Raw genomic sequence first — 7,385 nt, forward strand, 5'->3', positions numbered from 1 at the left:
GTATGTTACGTTATGTATGTATGGATGTAGGTTAGTATGTATGTAGGCATGCATGCCTGTTAAACCTTAGATTAAAGCACAATAAATAGTGAAGGTTGCGAATTGGCTCTTCTGAGTTAACAGTCTTAGTTGGACACTTTTCTGGACTGCATAATGTTGTTCTCAGAAAATTGTGGCCTCTCCAAAACTATATATATATTCAGGTTGGCCTACACATAAAACACAAAGCTGCCTTTCTTTCTGAACATGTTCACAGGGAGATATTTAAAACAAGCCGATATTGTGCGTGATTCGGATCATCGTTGGGCTTCAACACGGCATAACTGGGACCGTTCATCACCTAGATACTGAGAGAGAAACAAGCTCTCGCAATCTGAACTGAACAGCACCAAAAAAACATATGACAAAAAAGACTAGAATAAAATAGACTTTTGCAGACACTGGCACTGCAATTGGACACAGAGATTAAAAAGTTGAAACAGCATTTTAGTTTGCGAGGTTAGATGTCACCAGGTTATGATGTGAAGAGCAACTAGGACATTTATCTAAGCAGGAAATGCCCAAAAGTACAAAACATGGAATGAGGATTGTCTCCCCCAAGCAGAGGGCAGTAAACATGTACGAAGAACAATTTCATATATTAGAGCCCGAGATATAGCGGCAGGACGATAATTATTGGCCGCTCTCAGGCATTTCCCGATCATCGGTATCGGAATTTATAATGGCCAATAAAAAAAAAAAAACATTTCAAAAATAAAACGGACTGTCAGCGTGGTCTGAGCGTTGTCGTGGAGGACTCTGTCCACAGAGGGCGCTCACAACGTCCTCTTGGCAACCCACTGATTTTTGTTGTTGTTAAAGTCCTTTGAACAAAAAAGCATAAGTTCATTCTTAAGTTGTTAATTTTAACATGTTTTTATCAGAACTGTTTATATATTTTGATGTGCTTTGTTGTGGTTGTGACCTAAATAAAAAAAATCATATTTTAGTGAGAAATCATAAATAACTTACAAATAATATGTTAGGGAAATCTCGTGGTTTGTTAACGTTTCTGGATTTTTAAAGTATATATATGCGGTGATATATCGGCATATTCGGATTTTAACCCTATTGTTGGCCTCCTGTCAGTTTGACCGTTTTTAATTAAAATTTCGAACCAAAAAAGGCCGTAGAAATAAGCGCTGAACAATGTCAACATAAAAATATCAAAAAACAACCCCAAAAGCATTGAAAAAAGTGACAAATGGGTGAAAAAAAAGCCATAATTATGTTGAAAAAAACGTCACCAAAACATTCTTTTTTTTTGTACACCTGGTTGACGGAAGACGACACAAGGGTTAAATACACCAAAAATATCGTATCGTATAAACCTTAAAAATCTTACGGTCAGGCTTAATTTATATCCACAGACCTGAAAGGAAGATCTCGCACTCTTCCGCTCAAGCCTCAACTTTTACCGAAAGAACCGAGCGTTTCTACTGGCTTCTCCGGACATTTGAAATACTCCTGACGGCCGACCAGAGGGACGAAAAAAGTTACTTCTCAATCAACGGTGATGCGGTAGCAAGAGCAGAGAGATGGAGCGTCTTATTAACGCAAACCAAAGGCCGAAAGGGAGAAAACCAAAAAGCTAAAAAGCGCATAAATATTTATAGGTACTGGAAAGCTGAACTGTGATTGGTTGGAATGGGTTTTCAAAAATATCACAATGAACTAAAAACAACTCATTGGGTTTCTTACCATCCGTAAAATAAAAAACTCCGAAAGCTAACAAAATAAATAAAAAGTTCCTATATTAGAGCGCTAAGCTCGTCAAGCCAACTCATTATTGGGCTCTCCACATGTAGAAGAGGGAGGTGTGTTTGGGGAGAGGAAGGAGGAAGCAGACGACAAACTCTCTGTCTTTTAAAGATTAGTATCTCTGTGTGGCATATCCTGGTTGGCAACATTACTTACCTGAGTACACACAAACGATTTCGGTAAAATCAACAATAAGGATGCAGCCTTGACAAAGATGACTTCCTTGTGAGAACAATAACTAAAACCCCCAGAGTCAGGTTCAAGTCAAAGGCGTAGTAGTTTTCCCAAACACACTTTCCATTTACATCCGTGGCCTGCTGTGCAGCTGCTGCTTGGTGGGAAGTACTTGAAGAACTCGTACACCGACACGCGAGGATCTGGTAGATGAAGCGGGCTTGGGCCCCTTGAAGAAAGAAGGCAATAAGGAGTAATCCTTTACAAAGATGGGACCTTCCCTGTGGGACACACTAAAAAACAGAGTCAGGTCAAGTCTGCCTCCGTCAGTTCCAGTCAAAGTGTAGTTTCTCAAACACACTTTCCACGTTACATCACGTCTGGCTCTGCTGCGCGGCTGACTTGGTGAGGAAGTACTTGAAGAAACCGTACACCGACCACGCGAATGGGGGTGAGGGGCATCTGGTATATGACGCGGGCTTGGGCCCCTTTGAAGAAAGCGGAAAAACCGCCGAGCCGGTACAAGGTCCTGAAGGCGTTGGCCATGACCGACAGGTTCGCTGATGTTACCGAGTGGCGCCACGTTCTCCTGCGGGTTGAGCAGAGTTTTACAGACGTCGTAGCGGCGTGGTTATTGACGCGGACATGGCCCCCGCCGCCGCCCGCCACGAGGTGGTGCCGGGGTAGTAGTGTCTGTGAGGGTTCAGCTGCTCCTGCATCAGCTCGTAGGTGCTGAAGTGCCACGGGCCTGGAAGGGGACGTCTTGGTCAGCTGCGGCTTAGCTGCGGAAAAGGCTTCCGATCCCCTCGGTGGCGTCACCGTCTGGAGGCAGTCCAGAGCCCCGATACGGCGATTGTACTTGGCATCCTCTGCTGCACCACTGGGCCCAAGGAGGGACAAAGGTAGCAGGTTAGATGTTTTTAGCACACACACACGTCATATTGGCAATAGAACTTATCAATGCTGTTAGTTAATCCTTTATTTACCCCCCCCCCCCCCCCCCGGTGTTAGCGCAAAAAAAAAAACATGTTAACAGCGTCAATTTTTGTCGTTTTGGCCTGCCAAAATTAGTAGTTTTTTTCCCAATGCTGTTGCAACAACTGTAATGTAGAAAAACTACAACACCCACGGAGCAACAAGACGGAAACAACAACAGGCGTGCTGCACACACGCCGTTTGGGCTTGCGAGCCGGCAAAAGCGTAGAACGTTTCGTTTTGAGTGGACAGCGAGAGGAGAAGCTGAAAGGACGCCGTAAGATTCTGGATGGAAAGTTTACTTTTTAAAAGTTGCAAAGTTCCATCGACGAGGACCCAAAGTGATAGGTGGTATGGTCGTTGAGCAAATCCGTCTCGCGAAATACTTTGCACCTAGGTCAGGGTCAGAACATGCCCCATCCACTAGCAACGCTGGTAAAATATCAAGTAGCGGGTAGATTGGTTCACTCCCGGGCCACAAAAACAACAACGGGATCTATTGAGTGGTGGTAAAGTTTTACATTTACTAGCCATGGGGCTCAGACTGATTCATGAACCGGCATATGTGTTGCAACGCCGATTCGTTCTGCCCTTATGCGTGTATCAAGAAGCTTCCTTACACTAAACATTACTTAGCATTTAGCGTGCTTATCAACACTGTTGACCTCAGTGATTACATTACCTTGGATAGCGTGTGATACGGCCGTAGCGCGTAGTATAATAGGGCGGAACAGGCGCGTAGAGAGGGCGATCGGGGGGGGGGGGTGGAAGGGTCAAACACAGGACTTCCAACCAGGAGGACGGATCGTGTTTTGCTGTCGGTTTTTCAAAACTCAACCGCGCTTTCTTCTCGCAATAACACAAAAAGTGGCGTGAGATTAACGCCGCTGAATACAGCGTAGACATACGCGGAATGGTACAGATAACTCGCCACCCGGCTTAAGAAGTGAGCGTGTATGTTTACAAAACTCAGACTTGTGGACAAAAAATCGTTAATTTTTGAACCCGGCTTAAAGGTCAAAGATGAGAAGTGGGCTCATTGCTGTTTTTTGGGAGAAACAATGGCGCTGTACGGCACAGAGATAAAGTCTTATGAGGCATTGGATACACAGATAATACTGTGGTGAGCAGGATTTATGTTTGGTGTGTTCCTTTGAAGGGATTTGTTGACAATGGTGAAATCAAAGAATATAGTGAAACGTTACTTTTTAAAAAAGGGAACGGTGAACATCTTTGGTCTTCCCTTCAGCGGGTCATGGATGGCATCGTGGAAAGAAACCGTGGCCACGCTACCTGTACACTTGTAAACACAAACCGGGGGCAGGACTCAACTTGCGAATACATAACAATGTCTTTTTTTTTTTTTCTTGTCGTTTTTTTTTAAATGGAAATCTTATTAGGGAATAGCCCCTTGATGTGAATCTCATTTTTGAGGGTCCTTTATGCTAATGCAAATTAATTTAAATTAATTATTAAAATCAAAATTGATTGGTTTCCGTTAGGCTTTTTATTTGTAAGAGGTTAGGGTAAGTGTTTTGGATTTGTCATATTTGTACAATGGCTTTATCTTTTCATTATAACAGGATTGGCGATAAAACGACTTATCCTAATACCTCCACGGGGCGTTATCTCAGCCTAGGGTAAAAAAAATTTTTTTTTAAAAAAAACCGTTAACATGACGATCAAGTGATTTGTGTGAGACGTAGAACTCATCGCGTTTAAAAATAATGCTTCCAGATCTGAAAAGTGAGCAATGTGAAATTCCTTAAAGCTGCATTCTATTTAATTCCATTCGGGAGTTAGCAGGGAAAGTCTGCCATTTTACCACCAGCTCTGTGAAGGTGAATAGAAAGCCTTTATTGTCATTATAACTGCAATAATAATAACTTAATATAATATAAGATTAAATATATAAGTAGTGCAAAAGAAAGGGGGGGCAGAGACAAATATACATAATATATAAAAATAGTAGGAAAGATAAATATGGTTGGTATACGCATTATGAAAATTACTATTTAAGGTATGAAATGCACAGTGAAATTGTTGCAGTTATTGGGGTATCAAAAGATTTACATATAACATATTGCACAGTTATTGCAAACCGTAACACCCCAGCTGGACGCGTCCTCTAAACAAACAGCTCACCCTCAAATCATTACAAAAGAAATTTTAATGAATCCCAGGACTACTATCTTTTGTTATACCTACCGTCAAAAGTTTGCGGGTCACTTACAAATTCCATTTCACTCTTTAGACAGGGTAGCAGCTGCTCTGAGGGGGGGGGGGGCTGATCTTAACCTTGTGTTGTCTCAGTTAAACCATGAACTGTCCTTCCCAGCGCCAAAATAGAAAAGAAATTGGTGTTTTTCTGTGTTGGTCCATGTCTTGTAGTTTTTTTCTGATTTATATCGCATTTTCCCAGGCTTTGTGGCTTATTACCTAAAAACAACTGAGCTGGTTATAATAGAGATTGTAAGTAGTCTTGGAATCAGGGTCAAACAAACGCTCATTTATATCAAATTATACAGAAAGTACTAGTTAGTTACCAAAAGGCAGAAATTATGCTATTTTGCCTATAGTGTAGATCAGAGGAGTGAGTGGATCTCAGATGGGTAGAGTGTAAAGTTTAGCCGGAGAGTTTAAAACCATTAAAAACAAAAGAATTAAAGCATAGATGATAAATAAAACACCCCAAAAACTCATTGCATAAAATATGTTCGGATGACAGTTTGGGGGGAATCATCATGCGTAGTTTTTGGCAATTGGTTGAAAGAAATCTAATATTTCTGATATAAAACATTGAAAGGGTCATTTGACCCGAGGACGAACACAAGGGGTAGCACTATCTAAATGCCCATTATCAGCAACACTCATCCAATGTTCCAAAAGGCAACATCCTGGTTACTATCTGATATCATTTAAAAAAAACTAACTAAGAAACAGGACAACCCTTAGCAATTTTGTCAGCACATAAGTAATTGATTACTGCCCGGTTAAAAAAAAACAGGCAACTGATCTCAGTGGGATTCTTCTATAATGGATGCAATGGAAATTCTAAGTGACCCAAAACTTTTGACGTAGTGTATATCACTGGTTATCGTGAAACCAAATACGCAGGTTCACAGCCAGAAGTAGCCACACCTCTTTATTACCCGAAAAACATTGTATTTGGCTAAATACCTAAAAAGTGAAATAGACCATTTATTCCCTTCAATAAAAAAAAAAAAAAAGCAATTATATATTAGGCACATCAAAACCCAATCCACAATTGCCATCAACAGTCTAAACCCCTTAGAAAGGGGTCGTCACGGGGTCCGCGACCCATAGGGGGTCCGGGAGGTACTGCATGGGGGTGCGAAAGTTTTGGTGATTACTTTTTTTTATATCCCCCCCCCCCTGCAATTTTTCCACTAATTAAATGTCTACCATCACAGTTTTGAACATGAATCAACACACTGTGTACACAGATAAATGGAGGCAGAAGATGTCTCAGTCAGCAACTGCCCACAGGCACTATAGGACCATTTGATATAACACTTCCTAAAGAGCTTCTAACAGACTTCACTTCCTAAAGAGCTTCTAATAGACTTCACTGGTCTCTGTCCAGAGCCACGGGACCTGTTGGTCCATTCCTTTGACTGTCTATGGTCAGACCTTACTCAATGCGAGACCATTGAGATGCAGACAGTGCAGAGCTTTATTCCGAGCAACATGACTCAGGACACGTACACGTTGTTGTCCCCGGTGTGTTTAGTTTTCGCCCTTCTCCCAGAGCAAGTTGTTTATCTGAAGCTCACAATGAACGCTCCTCCGTCCTTGTCCTACTGTCCTCTAATCGCTTTAATCTGAAGTAAACTGTCCCACTACTTTATATCTTCATCCCGCAGATTACAACGGTGGAAAATGACTCTCACAATCGACGTCAACCATCGGACGAGCAGCTGATGGGAGAAGAAAGGCGGCTGCTCTACTGGTAGCTTGAGACATGAGGGATCCAGTTACGCTCTCCGAGGAAGTTTACGAGTGCTCCCATGTGAAGAGATCAGGGCTCTTTTAAACCTTCTTATCAACTCCCAACAAATTTGTCAGACAGTCACGGCATATTGGAGCACTGACAAAGGCTGTCTTTGTGCTCGGGTTTCGCTTCTTCTCCTCATCTGTTATGGAGATCTGCTTGTTTTTTAAAGCCTCATTGGCCGCCTTGAAGAGCATGACGACGGCTCCACGACCACACTGCGTCTCACAATCAGGTCCCTAAACGTATAGACAAAGAAGATAAACTTCTTCTTCATGCTGTGTGTCTTTTGGCATTTACCTGCTTCCCATATCCCGGGAAATCTTGATGTAGCCATCTATCATCCAAGAATAGAGTCATCAGGGGACTGAGACGCAGTCGGAAGTTAAAAAGTGACAAAAACATTGCAAAAAGCGTCAAA

At 42.1% G+C, this 7,385-nt stretch overlaps 1 pseudogene; it reads right to left on the reverse strand.

Annotated features, from left to right (window-relative positions):
* Positions 1 to 2,348: 2,348 nt before the first annotated feature.
* LOC116689368 (mitoferrin-1-like) lies at positions 2,349 to 7,161 on the reverse strand (annotated as a pseudogene).
* Between the last annotated feature and the right edge of the window lie 224 nt (positions 7,162 to 7,385).

This window comes from Etheostoma spectabile, chromosome 5 (assembly GCF_008692095.1).
Source record: "Etheostoma spectabile isolate EspeVRDwgs_2016 chromosome 5, UIUC_Espe_1.0, whole genome shotgun sequence".
Lineage (NCBI taxonomy): Eukaryota > Metazoa > Chordata > Actinopteri > Perciformes > Percidae > Etheostoma > Etheostoma spectabile.